This window comes from Sphaeramia orbicularis, chromosome 10 (assembly GCF_902148855.1).
Source record: "Sphaeramia orbicularis chromosome 10, fSphaOr1.1, whole genome shotgun sequence".
Taxonomy (NCBI): Eukaryota; Metazoa; Chordata; class Actinopteri; order Kurtiformes; family Apogonidae; genus Sphaeramia; species Sphaeramia orbicularis.
Window position 1 is genome coordinate 39,183,542 of NC_043966.1, and position 15,765 is coordinate 39,199,306.

General features: G+C 38.3%; 1 non-coding gene across 1 annotated transcript; it reads left to right on the forward strand.

Moving 5' to 3' along the window:
* Positions 1-3,042: 3,042 nt before the first annotated feature.
* Positions 3,043-3,124, forward strand: trnag-gcc (transfer RNA glycine (anticodon GCC)). Its single transcript has one exon. It is a non-coding gene; the product is annotated as a tRNA-Gly (tRNA).
* The last annotated feature ends 12,641 nt before the right edge of the window (positions 3,125-15,765 follow it).

Here is a 15,765-nt window from a genome sequence, read left to right on the forward strand (position 1 = left end):
GTGCTTAGTCAGAATTTAGTCTAATAGGTGTAGGACAGTGGTTCTTAACCTGGGTTCGATCGAACCCTAGGGGTTCGGTGAGTCAGTCTCAGGGGTTCGACGGAGGTCAACACACACACTCGACTCATCAGTCGGGTGTGTGTGTCGGGCTAGGTCCGTGTATGTAAACAAATGGCTTCGGAGACTCTTTCTCTGATTGACATCCAATATACGCGGTGTATTGTTGTTGCTTACAGCACTACAACACATCCGGAAGTGTTTATAATCTCTTCCACTCGTCTGACGATGAATTATTTGAGTATTTTCCACAACGTTGTTATGACTTTTGCTACTTCCTGTTAACCACAGAGGCAGCCATGTGTAGCGTTTGTTTACATTTTTCGGTCACCGCACTGGTCAGTTACAATCATGTGACGACCGACGCACTGTCGCGGATGGAGAAATCGTATTACGCTAAAGCCGAGCTAGTGCCGTAATAAAACAACGATCACAAAAATACTGAAGGAGTATAACGAGAACTTTTTTTTGATACACTACATGCAGTTATCTGTTTTTATGTCAAAATTGCGTGGTTCGGAAAGTTCGGAGCGAGATGAAACGAAAACCGGGTTGACCTGACGGCCTACATATGATTCATGATGACACGCCCCGCTTGGCCATCACTGGCTGCAGGTGATCACAAGGTTAAAAATTAAAACCATTTCAGTGTGGTAGTATTAAAAAAGGTCATGTCTTTGTGAAAAGGTATGTAATTTGTTGTGAGTTCATGCGCTGTATTGGTTTTGTTCTTTGAACACAGTGATGTTAATGCACGGTTCATTTTGTGCACCAGTAAAACATATGCTTGTGTCTTGAATTTGAAAAAAATCACATTTTATTTTTTAATAAAGAAGGGTTCGGTGAATGCACATATGAAACTGGTGGGGTTCAGTACCGCCAACAAGGTTAAGAACCACTGGTGTAGGATTTGTTGAGTTACTTAAGGCGGCCTTACACTGTGCGAGTTTAGAGACGATTTCTCACTCATGCGACTATTTCTGGGATCGGGCCCGATGTGCCTCTAATGGTGTGTCGTGCTTCGTGCAGTGTACATGGGGTAAAGAGAAGCGATTAGCACCTCACGACCACCTCACGACCAGCAATCATGTGTTCGCAAGGAAAACGGAGCTGTTTGAAATCCTGCTCGCTCCTCGTGAGTGTATCGTACTGTTAAAGCAGTGCCACGAACCGATGTGCCTCAAATTCTCACACTGTGCATGCGCGAACACAGACACGTACAGTAGCGTACAAGCTAACAGTAGCTGGCTGTTGTCCTAGTGCAGTTTAGCTGTTGCAGCTTACCTCTAGTTCCTGCTGTAGGATGACAGCCCATACTGTCCATGTCTGGACAACCAATTCCTGCACCAAACACATCGTTGTCTTTTCTTCTTTTTTGATTCCTCACAGATAATGGCACATATTACCAAAGCAGCTCGTTGGTTTTTGTTTAGCACTACCATTTCGTGACTCACGCCAATACACAATCGTCTATGCACTTTTACGGATTCCTTGGTATTTTAATGTTGTATTTCCGGATACAACACTCAAACGTGTCGTGCGTCCTGTGGTGTATGGTCCTACAGTGTGAGCAGTCAGGTCGCATACGAGCGTCGGTCCGTGCAGTGTGAGAACAGGAATCGTGAGCCTGACTGTACGACTGATTCGCACAGTTTGAGATGGAGCTGCGTGCAACGATCGAAATAATCGCACAGTGTATGGCCGCCTTTATGGGATCTGACATGGGAATTTAGGGTGGGTAGAAGGACGGGGTAAGGGGGTGGGGTTAAACTTCATCCTGCTCCTTTTTGAATATGTTTTCATTTCTTTTTCTTTGAAATTTTCTGACTGTTTTGGTTTTAATGTTATATTCAAAATAAAATAATCAAAAATTCATCAATCAAATTTTATTTATATAGCATTGAATCATAATAAAAGTTATTTCATGACTCTTTACATTTAGAGCTGATCAAGACCAGACTCTTAAACTAATTCACAGACTTCAGCAGAATCCTCCAGGACCAAATACTTATTTAGCGATAAAGGAGGTACAACTACCCATAACTGTTAATACTATAATACTACTACTCTAAGTACTAACAAGTGGATATACTACTACTGAAGCTTATAAAGATTTCTTTTTCTTTTTTGTCAGACAGATGGGAAAAACTTAATTCTATTACCTTGAACTGTTTCGGCTACAACCTGTAGTCTTCCTCAGAAGGGTCACTTGATGTTACTGTGACGTGTCATTGTCAGCTGTTTTATCCTGGTTTGTCAGGGAACAGGAATTAACTTTTTTCCATCTGACAAAAAAGAAAAAGAAATCTTTATAAGTTCTAGTAGACAGTATGAACCTAATTGGACTACTACTGAAGCTATTGGTACCAACAATAGAAAACTCTACCTTCCCAGTAGGTACATGACAAACACTATCACAACTATATGGATAAATAAATAATAAGGATAAATGAATAATAAGGTTTTTTGCATATATATATAATATCCCATAAGGCAGGAGCAGAAGGGGCAGGACTTCAGCTATCTCTGTTTGCAGTGGATATAGAACATGCTCAGGGCCAAACCAGGCCCAATCGTGCCAAGTCAAGGTGAGTTGAGGTGATAAGAAAAGTAGAAAACTGGCAAAACACTGTGTGCAAGTATTGTCTATTTATGTCTTTACGTTCACTGTACTCGGAATGGGTGTTTAGTACTTTTAAATGATAAAATATACAATGTTCACTAAGTATCTTCTCTGCTAATGTACCTGCTGTTTTTTTATGCGATAATAGCTGAACTTACCAACACATATTCTGTGTCTGTTCGGTGACAAACAAGCCTTTTGTTTGTAATTTTACAGACAATGCCAAGTTGAAGGGTTGTTTGAACCATAAAGTTGCAGCAAATTTATACTGAAGTGAAGCACTCTTATACAAACCAGCCCAATTTTCTTCACAGAAATGAGTAAACAGGATGTTGCTGTGTTTGATAGAAAACATTTAACAGGATGAGGTGGCTGAGTGGTTAAAGTGATGGACTGCCGATCCATTGTACTCTGCACACATGGGTTCAAATCACAACCTCTTCGACAGCAGTGTTTGCACATTCCTTGCTCGCAGGATAAGGATAGTATGATTAGAAAAATAAATAATAACCTGTCTAAACTACTCAAAATAACTACCAATCAGTCATGTGTAAACTCCTGGAGGAAAAGATGCCATCAAACTAACTGAAGCTTTTCCCATAAATAATGTGTGATTTTGGTTAAACTTTGGAAAACAAGACAGTTACAAAGTGGTCTAACATATTCTGAGCCAATGACGCAGAAGAAAAACACTGGACACATCACAAACATGTACATGGAACACATTAGACTTCTGAACTTTTTCTCATTTAAAAAAAAAAATTATATATACACTACCAGTCAAAAGTCTGGACTCACCTTCTCATTTAAAAGACATGAGATGGACCACAGATGGACCAACCAGTGCTCAGCATCACTGGGAACTCCTTTAAGACTGTTGGAAAACATTTCAGGTGACTACCTCATGAAGCTCATTGAGAAAATGCCAAGAATGTGCAAAGCAGTAATAAAAGCAAAATGTGGCTATTTTGAAGAATCTCAAATATAAACTAGAAGCACTCGGAGAGCGCAGAACTCCGCCAAGGCTGATCAGTGGCCCCCCCCCGTGGGCCCCCCACGCCAAGGAGGTTATGTTTTTGCCAGGGTTTGTTTGTTTGTCTGTCCGTTAGTGTGCAACATAACTCAAAAAGTTATGGACAGATTTTGATGAAATTTTCAGGGTTTGTTGGAAATGGGATAAGGAAGAAATGGTTAACTTTTGGGGGTGATTGGGGGTGGGGGGGCCCCCGGGGGGGCCCACTGATCAGCCTTGGCGGAGGTCTGCGCTCTCCGAGTGCTTCTAGTTGAAAATGGGATAAGGAAGAAATGATTAAATTTTGGTGGTGATCGGGGGTCACTGATCAGCCTTGGCAGAGGTCTACGCCCCCCCCGTGGGCCCCCCCACCCCCGATCACCACCAAAATTTAATCATTTCTTCCTTATCCCATTTCCAACAAACCCTGAAAATTTCATCAAAATCTGTCCATAACTTTTTCAGTTATGTTGCACACTAACGGACAGACAAACAGACAGACAGACAGACAAACAAACCCTGACAAAAACATAACCTCCTTGGCGGAGGTAAACATGCTTTGAGTTATGTCACATTTTTTTAACTACGTGATTCCGTATGTGTTCATTCATAGTTTTGATGCCTTCAGTGAGAATCTACAATAGAAATAATCATGAAAATAAAGAAAAAACAGGTGAGCCCAAACTTTTGACTGGTAGTTAGGCATGGGAATCGTTAAAAGTTTAACAATTCCGATTCCATTATCAATTTTGCTTATCGAACCGATTCCTAACAGATTCTCTTATCGATTTTCATTGGGTGAGGGAATAAAAGAGTACAAACGGATGTGTTTACATTAACTGTCTTTTATATTTCCATCTGCACATAAAATATAACATATACAGTATGTACAAATAATAATAATAACAGATGAAGCCGGGCCCGGTTCGGGGGGGCGGTCGGCGGCGTGCAGTGAAAGTCAAATTTAAGACATTTTACTAATTCCTCTATTGTCGCATGTTCACTATGTAGAACCAGTTCGACTCGACTAGGCTTGTTATGCCCCTCATTTCCTTTCCCCTACCTTCGGAAACTTGTATTTTGGTATGACGTTTGTTGCCCGCACCGGAACCGGAACCGGAACTGGAACTGGGCCTGGCATTCACTCTGCCGCTACATTCACAAGCGTCACTAAGTAGCGTACCAAATACGTGACATTCTTGTGAATGGATCACATGCTGTGTGAGCAACTGTTTGAGCATACTAGAGGGATTCCACCCTTTTGAAGACATGGAAGCTTTCCAAGTGTTACAAATGGCCCTGGTGTCATCTTTTTAGACCATTTCTGCCTTAACAATGGAGCGTACATGTGACGTCATCGCATTTGCGCAATGAAGGCGTAATCGATAAGCAGAGTTGTTAAGCAGGCAGGCAAACGATTCCAAGGAATCGAGCTACAGGGATCCGGTTCTCAAAAAGAACCGGTTCTCGATTCCCATCCCTACTGGTAGTGGATATATATATGTCGAGGCCCAAAACGGAATCTGGCCCGATTCAGAATCGGGCCGGCCCAGAATGGAATTCTATTCTAGGCCGGCCTAGAATGGAATCCTGCTGCTATAATGTTATTTTTATACCATGTTTAATGCAAATGATCTAAATTATTACAAAATTCAATACATGGAATTTGCAAATATGTGAAAAAAAAATGAAACAAACAACATTTTAATTGTAAACTATAATACACTTTATTTACAAATAGAACCTTGTGGTACTCCCCACCAATATATGGTACAGTGAAATCGACTGAAATTGACAATAGTGACTCAAGGTATGTAAGACTGAAAATGTAAAATTATGACAAATTATGGAATTATGGATCATTTTCATTAAACATGGTATAAAAATAACATTATAGCAGCAGGATTCCATTCTAGGCCGGCCTAGAATAGAATTCCATTCTGGGCCGGCCCGATTCTGAATCGGGCCAGATTCCGTTTTGGGCCTCGACATATACATATATATATACTATCATATATATTATATACTATCATGTAAACTATATATGTGTGTGTGTGTGTGTGTGTATTTGTGCTGTTAGGAGTTATAGATGTGTATATATGTGTGGGCTGGGTTTAGGGTAAGTGATTTGTTAAATATGTAAATCTCTTTGAATTAAATAAAGATCTTTAAATAAATAGTTAGCTTAACTTTAAAACATTGATTTCCACCTTTTTAGAGTTAGCACAAAAAATGAAAATGATGGATTTAGCTATTGTCAACAAACTACCAACTCCCAGACACAAAGCACACAAGCCCATCTTACATATTGGACCTTTAAGCTGGTTCATGTAATAGTGATGGTTGGAAAAATGTGCTTTTTAATTCAGTCTGATGGTATTGTATTATTTGTTTTTATGTGTCACTGTACTTAAGTCTATTCCAGCTACCAGCCAGTGAAGGCTGTTTGGCCAGGCCATCACAGGGCTGACATATACAGACAAATAGCTTTATAATACTTGAGTTTAATTTCCCCATAAAGTCAGCGTCTGGACAGAAGTGAACGTACGGCAGGTGCCTGAAGGCTCCATTCTCTAACACTTTTAATTCCTTTGTAATGATAGTTTGATTACACATGTGTATTGAGAACAGCTACACCTACTTATGCTGTAGAAACATTCTTTAACTTTATATATGCTCTAAATTGTTCAGTTATTGAGTCTAGTACACACTGTTACACTATTGACTACATTCAGTACTGCAGAAGACCAGTTATAATTTCGCAGCTTTTCTGCAGATATTTTGACATGTTTTTCATTCATTACAAACATGATCCGAGGTAAACGTAAGCATCTTTCAATAATCACCCTCCTTTTCAGTGCTGTTACAATAACCCTTTATAATCCACTCTTTTAAGTGGATTACGTTGATGTACAATCCTCCTCAGCAGAAATATATGAAAATGTTAACATTTATTCATCATAACCTTTCAGTGGTCTAAATTACATAAAGTATAAAAGTTACAGTGTATTTTATCCTCATTCCAAACACTGTAAAATAAACCAAGGATGGAAATTTTGGGCAAAATGCTAATTTAATTCGCATTTTAAATACTTGTTTACACAGAACAAAGAATTGCATATCTGTGTCCTATCCTAAAAAAGAGAATTATGAAGGGTTATGTTATTATTCATTATTAACAAGACCAATGATAAAAACTACTTTAATGTTCACATGGAAATTTGACAGTGTTTATAAATTATGAACCCATCTGTTGAGTTTTTGGCCTGTTTTCTGAACTAGACACTTACTTTGCTCTGTATTGGGGGCATAAAAGGCAGTTCTTTTTAGCCTTTATGTGAGGCTGTCTCCTTTAACTCCTCTCATAACTTGCCAAGTCGATGTTACACACTCTCAGTAGCATCAAAACCCGTAGCAAATGGGTGTGAATATGTTGGCCAGAGCAGTCAGAGACCATGTACCTGGCAGCCAATGGAGTTTCATTTAGAAATGAAAAAACAAAAACAAGCCATTTCCTGACTAGTATTTAAAAAAAATGAAGATATACCATGAACAAAAAAAAAAAAAAAACTCTTTGATTTGCCTGAATTTTGTATTAAATTTGTATGTTTTTTTTTTTTGTTTTGTTTTGTTTTTTTTGTTTTTTTATCTCAATGTTGAATTGACGTTTCTGTTTTGACCCAGGGTTGAACCTTCAAACTTCTGTTCTGGATGTCAAAGACTGTCAGGTATCAAAAAAGGGTCTACTGAGATTTTATAACTGTCTATTTGACAAATCTCTTTGACTGTTCATCAGAGATGGAGGGTTTTATTCTTCTCAGCGCTGTGAAATCCATGTTTACTAAGGGTCTTTTTCTTTCCCTACATTCCAACAGTCACAACATCCTTGTATTTGAGAAAACTCAGTTATGTATGTAGCCACTGACCAGTAAATATCATTGTTTACCATCAGATTTTCCCTTCATAAAATGTCAAATAAATTAAAAAATCTTTGCACATATCTTGCTTTATTGATCACAAAGTTAGAAAGTGTGAGTTACATTAATACAATATCCAAAAATTACAAAATGATATCTAATTTCAATAAGATCTATATATGGCCAAATATTATAAACCAAGTAACCAATTAAATGTCAGTTTTGGTGAATCAAATTGTGGTAAAACTGTAAATAAAAATTAGATCCAGACTTAGTTTCAGCCCATTGATTTAATTTCTTTACAGGATCATTAACTGAGTTTGTTTAAACTACCTTTCCTTCAAGATAGTAAGGCGAGTCATACGGTTTTAAAGAGTTATAGTTGATGACAATAAAATTTACAGTGATAAATTTGATATAGTCATTGTTTGTCACGCTGTTGTGGAGCTGACAAAAGCAATTATGAGCTGTAGGTGCTGAATTTCAGCTTTAATTTGAGTGAACTTGCTATGAGGGTTATATTGTCTTTATAATCTGCACCCCCAGCATAGTTTAATGAAATGCAACAGAGCAGTTTTGTGCTTGCAGAGCATTTTCTTTTTATTAAAGCAACAAAATTTTGCTCTCACATCTGTTTTATCTGTATTCATATTCCAAAGAAAAACTCTCTACTCAAATCACTAATAAAGTCTGAGAAAACCGAGGAGCAGAGCTACCAAATCCTGTGCATCCCAAAATAATTGGACAATAGTTTGTCCAGTTGTTCCAAAGCCCTGCATTAAGTCATTGTCTGTTGCTTCACTGTGCAGATGGACAATGACCCAAAATACACTGCAAAGGCACAAAATAAGGGAATGCTGCTGATGTAACCTGACCTGAACCCAGTGTCTGCTCAAGTCTGTTTGGAGTCATGTTCTAGAATTAAGAATGACAACTTCGTGATTCATGGTTTAGTACATTTATGGTAGAACTCCCAGATTTAAGCAACTATATATTCATTCAGATGGTTGTGTTTTCCCAGCATTCACCCAAACTACATGTATGTCCTCTGTTGGAGCGCATACTTCTATTCAGAGCCAAAACACTGTGCTAGTTATCAATACACAATAAAACTAAGGGCAACTGTAAAGTGTCTGTCCCATGATTTACATATCATTACCATGATTGCCTAACTCTTACAAAGATGGACAAAAGTATTGGGACATGTTGAGTTTAGCTGTTTCTTTTCTAACAGGGGTCTGGGATACAAAACAATAAAAGTCATAATATAGTTTTATATTGTGATAAATATCATATTGGTTATTAATATTGATATTTTTATCTCAAATCAGGATGAACAGGACATTTAATGAGCTCTAGCCATGATGTGTCCCAATATTTTTGTCCATATATTTTTTAATAAACTCTATAATGGGAGATTTTTCTTCCTAAGCAAGATGTGAAAAAAGTAGGTATTTACTTATGATTATATATATATATATATATATATATATATATATATATATATATATATATATATATATAGCCAGAGAAAAATATTTTAGAAATTTAGAGGTAGAATATTTAAAATCATAGTCATGGATTAAAAAAAAAAAAAAAAAAGATCAACATTGAGAGAAATTAAGTCAAAACCATCTCTGAGGCATTTTGGAAGCAAAGATAACAATTTAAACCAAACGAACCAATGCAATGATATTTATGACAGTATAAAAGAAAAGAAACACCTGAATTCAAAGTGTCCCAATACTTTTGTCCATATACTGTATGACTTAGGCAATTATGCTATGAGGCTAATGTTATAATATTTGCTCAATATACCGCATATTTCTGTTTGAATTTGAACTTTTGTGATTTGAATTATAAAAAAGTGGAAAAACAGCTTTTATTCCACTGTAGCAGAAGTGTATCACTGCTGCTACGCACTAATGTTACCACTCAACAAAGAATTAGACTTCTTATCAAACTAAGTAAGAGTCTGGACAGACAAAGGAGAAAAAGATGAAAATCTGGTTTAGTTCCACTCTCAGTTCAATATGCCATAAAAACTCTTGCTGCAAAAATAAAACAGAATTAAAAATAAAAAATCAAAATTAATGGAAACTACTTAAAAAACAATCACGGGGCAGTAAAATGCACTGAATCATACCTGGGATTCTGTGTGTGTTCAATACTGATAGAACATTTGTGATGCCGGTCGCAGCCATCTGGCCTGTCAGGTGTGACACATAATATTTGGATGTGCAGTCCTGCATGTCCACTTCCTCCTGTTCGACCAGCTGCACCAAACTGTCTTCAAAGAGTAGCTGAGTCCAGCATTCACCCCCGACCACATCCTGGTTTTACGGACTCTGTCCATCTCTCTGCCTTCATTAGGAAAACAAGCTTTAATTGTAAGAGTCAGGAAGATTTCAGGATTCTTTTTTTTTTTTTTTTTTCAACACAACCTTATAGAAGGTTTATAAATGAAAGTAGGTCTGTGTTCTGTGAGACTGTCCTGTATGAATAATGCCAGATTATAAGGGTGTAACGGTGCACTCGTTTGTGTTTGGGCCTTCGATACAAGAGGTGTAATAAACGAATACATGTAGCCTAAGTGGAGAACACAAACACTCTGGAAGCAGGGTGGACACAAGCAGAACCCATGTGCAGGGTTTCCTCTATATACATGCAGCAGTGGTGAATTCTCAGCACTGCTGCTGCTGCAAACAACCAAAACATGACAACAGAGAGTATAACAGAGGCATAGAAGCCAGATTGGACGTTCAAAGCATGTTAAGTTTCATATTCGGTTTTTGGTTTTCTGCAGCTTTGTGGCACAAAAGAGTCCACAGGTTCCTTTATAGCAAAAAGGTTGTTTTTTTTTTAACTCAAACTGGCAAAATCCAGTGAACCTGCTCCTCTTCTCCTTCCCCGTGCCTCTGCTGTGGTGTTACTGTGAGGTCATGTTCACAGCAGAGGCAATTTCTCATAGACTGTAAGGTAAGCTCAGCTTCCCCTAAAATTATGAAAATTAAATGGTTAAATATGTTCGGTTGTATTGACATTTCATTAACTACAAATGTGTTAGAACACGTTCATCTCACAGACGAGTTCGTTCAGAATCATCTTTATCACAAATCAACAGACTCGATGTTGTTCACTTCTCATACATTCCTGTTGCGCTGTTTTCTCTTTCGATCTCTGCTCAGTGCATTTGCCCGTAGACACTCAGCGTCCATGCACTTCAATGGGACTGAATGGAACAGTTTTTTTCATTGCCTCAAAACTGGACGCTAATTGGATAAATGCCACAATGTTGTCCCCCCCCCCGGACACTCAGCATCTCTGGGTTGAATGGAGTTGTGGGCGGAGCTCAGCTGGGCTGGACGCTGGACTTCCACGTGCTGATTGGAGGATCAGTTGAAAGGCTGAATCCCATTAGATTGACAACTATTTTGAGATCTACTCCTTCACTGACACAGTTCAGTTTAATACCGTCACACATTCTGCTGTGAAATCAAGAGAGAAACCACTATGAAATTACTCGTTCATTTCTTGCATTGTAAATAAAACACACTCATTGTACTTCCTTGTTCCAATTTAACATAATTTCAACGTTTTATGGTTTAGTTGGTACGATAAGGTCACTGACCATTTTCTTAAAAAGGAATGGAGGGCCGAATTTATGTTGAAATAACTTAACTTTTTTTTTTTGATGTAAGCAACAATGAGCTTCCCCTTTCTGAAAGACGAGCAGCCGCCACTGGTTCACAGCATCTCAGGGAATACTGTGAGATGTTCAAATACACTCAGTAAATTAAAGTGTTTGCCATAAATGAACATTAAACATTCAAAAATACAAAAAATATATAACATGTGGGGTGCCTGTTAGTGCACTAATGACTCAACAATGTTTTGTAGAAATGTCCTGTGTAATTACAGAGCGCACACCCCCATTACCACCCCCCCCTCCACTGGTCTCCTTCACTGTACCGAAAATGTATCGTACTGAAGACCCCTGTACTGAATAAGTACAGAACTGAAAATTTTCTGTACCGTTACACCCCTATCAGATAAAACTTTCATAGGCCAGACGAAAACTCAGCAGGCGTTGGTCTTAGTTCTTGAGAATATATGGAACATGGTAATGTATTGTATGCCTTACTGGGGCACTGATAAGGGGGGGTAAACATGACAAATTCATGGGGCCCAGCATTTGTGGGGGACCCATAGAGCAGTGGAGGGAGTCCAGTGGCATCAGGCTAGAAATTGTGAAAATTTTGTGTAAGATCCGCTGTGTAAAAGAGACAACAAGTTGGGAATCAGACGTTAAGTTTCAGTTTCGTTTTCACGCTAGCATAAGTGACATTATGTATGGACCACACCCCCCTCCTCCGACAGATCAACATGATACAGAATTTTATGAAAGGGCCCACAACTGTTACCTTTCATGGGGTCCACAAGTGGTAGTGGTGCCCTTGATGCCTGACATCAGAAATACTTTGTGAAAGTATAAAATGAAGGATAATTGAAGTTAGAAGTTTAGTTTTTCACTTTACAAATCCAGGTTTTCCTCTAACCTTTGTGTGGTCCTACAGATGTACCTTTAAAAAGTCCACTTCTTCATAGGTGACAGCGTTGCTCTTTATGGGGATACTGCAGAGGCTTGAAAAAGCTGCTGAAATTATTGAGCTTCTTGTTTCGGAAATGTTTTCTTTCTCAAATGTCGCCTGAGTAATCTGTTTCTTACAACCCATATATAATGTCCTGGTAGCCATACCCTAAATCCTCAGGTGATTATTTTAACCCTTTAATCCCTGACATGTCTGTGGTGAGCGTTCTGAATATATGATTTATTTTAAATGTTCTTAAAAATTGACCGTTAGCTCATAAGGAAAATTTTCAAAACGTGCTGATAGAATAGACCAAGGCATCAAAGCATGCTCAGTGCACCCCTCACCACCTGTGGAACTGGGGGCAAAACACAGAGCAGTGAGTGAGACGGACGCGCTGTAAAAAATAGATGGTTTGGGCTTTTTTTAAATTCTGTTTTCCTTGTTGTTTTTGTTTTTACTGTTTGCAGTGTTGTCATGATTTTCCTTTATTTTTTTTGTTTTGTTTTGTTTTGTTTTTACAGAGTTTTGACTATCTAACTCAGGGGTCAGCAATCCTGGTCCTCGAGAACCACTATCCTGCATGTTTTAGATGTTTCCCTCTTCCAACACACCGGATTCAAGTGATAAGCCTATCATCCAGCTCTGCAGAAGCCTGATAACGACCATCAGGTATGCTGGAAGAGGGAAACATCTAAAACATGCAGGACAGTGGCTCTCGAGGACCAGGGTTGCTGACCCCTGATCTAACTACTTTTTGGAGTTCAACCAGGTGCCATGATAAACATCCTAAATCTCTTATTGACGTACATTGACACTTCCACATATGCAAATTCCACACAGCCCGTTCCATTGAAATACTGTCTCAAGGGTTAAAGCAGGCATGTTAAACTCATTTTAGTTCAGGGGTCACATTCAGCCCAATATGATCTGAAGTGGGCCGGACCCGTGAAAAAAGTAAAATTATATTATGAAAATGTTTACATCTACAAAGTATATTTTAAAAATGTGAACATGAAATTTTGGGGGAAAAAAGTAAAATTGTGACAACATTAGACCTCAGCTCATCATTTACACATGTGCATGACAACTTACAGATCCAGTGGATCTACAAATAAACAAAATATTTAGTAACAGGCAGAATATTGTTAAAATTACATTTACTTCTTTTAAGACAGTTGCTTGCATTTGCTCAGGTTATTCACATTGTTTGAAAGAACAGTCTGTAAATGTAAACATTTTCATGTAATTTAAATTTCTTGTACACTAAAACAAAAAGACAAAAATTGTCATTATGTTTGTTTATGTCATTATTTACAGGTTATTATGATAGTATTTAACTGGTCCGATCCACTTGATTGATTGATTGATGTATTTATTTTGAACATGAATGTCAAACAGAAGAAAATAAATAAACAAAACACTTAAACATAAGACATTTATTACATATTCAAAAAGGAGTGAGAAGAAGTACAACTTATAAACTCCTACCTCTTCTCCTTATATAATTAATAACAATAATAACCTTCCTCGTCTAATCATATCTATACACTATGCCATAATATGACTGATACTTACTAGTAAATAATTAGGTTTCTGGCTTTATATTATTATGAACACATATAATATGATTTACATAAACACATAATACAATAACACATACATGTAAATACCTATTCATACACAGATCTATACACACATATACACCTACATATATACACACACACATACACACCTATACATACATTTACACACACTTACCACATACTTGTACATCTTTATCACACCCAGTGATCCCCAAGCCCTCCCTCATCCCTGTATCTCTGAAAAATTGTGTCTTTGTACCTCTTTTTAAATTCTTTCATGCTTGGACATTGCTTTAACTCTATATTGCATCTGTTCCACAGTCTCACCCCGCTGACAGAAACACAAAAACCCTTCCTAGTCGTGTGTATTAAGGGAATTTTAAAGTTAATTTTCCCCCTTAAATCATAACCCCCCTTATGAATACTGAATAATTTCTGTATATTTGTTGGTAAAAGATTATTTTTAGCTTTGTACATTATTTGAGCTGTTTGATAGTCCACAGTGTCTGAGATTGAATATGTCTGTATGTGGAACCTGAGCTAAAATGAGTTGGACTGGATTGATTATTAATATCTTCAGTGTAAATTTTTCATTTCACAAATTCATCCCACCGGGTTGGATTGGACCCTTTGGCGGGCTGGATTTGGCCGTATGTTTCACAACTCTGGATTAAAGTGGCAACTTGTAATATTTGTAATGTCAACTGCAATACAACGTCCTTCCATTGATAATTGAATGTAATGTTTTAATCTGAACCTTCAAGTGGATCCTGTGAATGAACAGACTGTTGTTGTAATTATACAGACACAGGTTTTTCTTTGATGATGGATAATGGTTGTCATCATGAGCCTTATACCTTGTTTAGGCTCCTACAGAATGTGTAATTTCAGCACTCTTACAAGTTTATCAACAACCAGGCCCGGACTGGCTAATCGGGAGGACCGGGACAATTCCTGGTGGGCCAGTGTAACATTTGGGCCACGAGGGCCGGAGTTCACTTTAAATATGTATTTAATATTTTTTTTTTTTTTGGGGGGGGGGGGGGGGCGGTGTTCAGTCATAGCACTGAGTTGATCACGTAATCTGCAGCCGCTGTTCCTGGGCCCCACCCCCTCTACCAGCAAACTGTTTGTTTTCTTCCTCTTGTTTTTTTGCGGACACACCGTGACCTGGCGTAATCTGTCCTTGCATACTGTTAGTAGCTCTATACTGAAGCTGTGGAGCATATACCATCTGTGCTCTGTAGGCTGTGGATGGTCAGCTGTGTTTGCTGTTTGAAACATGGATAATAGAAAGAGCAAGGGTGGTGTGGAGAAGCAAGAATTAAATAGAGGAAAGCTCTGGAAGCAAACACAGCCAAATGTGACAAAATCTGCAACTTTTTCACAAAAACGACCTCCGGTTGGAAACTAATAAGGACGACGAACCGGGTAAACCACCTTTCAAGCTAGTTAATTATGGAGTCAGTGAACCGTGTGGCATTGTGACATGGAACATAACGTTATGTCATTTAAATAATAGTATGATGCGACGCCACAGAACTGGGAAACTTTGTCTTGTAGCTCCTCAGATTCAGAAAGCAGATCCAGCAGCAGACACCAGCCATGAGCCCACAAGTGCAGAGTGGGCAGGTAGGACTGCTCAGAGAGGGAAGAGGATTAGAAGAAATAGGCTCCAATGAAGAGTATGGTGTAGGCCTGTTCAATATGAAAGGTGCTCTGAGATGCTCCAGGATTCAGAACTACATGAATGAAACTGACACCAAGGCTTTGAAAATAGAAGATTTGTGCTGAGAATTTTGACCATTTTTAAAATGTGCTTTAGTGTCAGAAGCAGAGCCAGGAGCCAGTAGTGATGAGGGGATTGTTCCTGTCAGGATGGAAGGAAAAGGTGAGCTGTTGGAACAGACTGTGTGAACAAGCATTAGTTCCAGTAAAACCACTTTCTAGACCCAAACCATAGTCCTGACTTATTTTA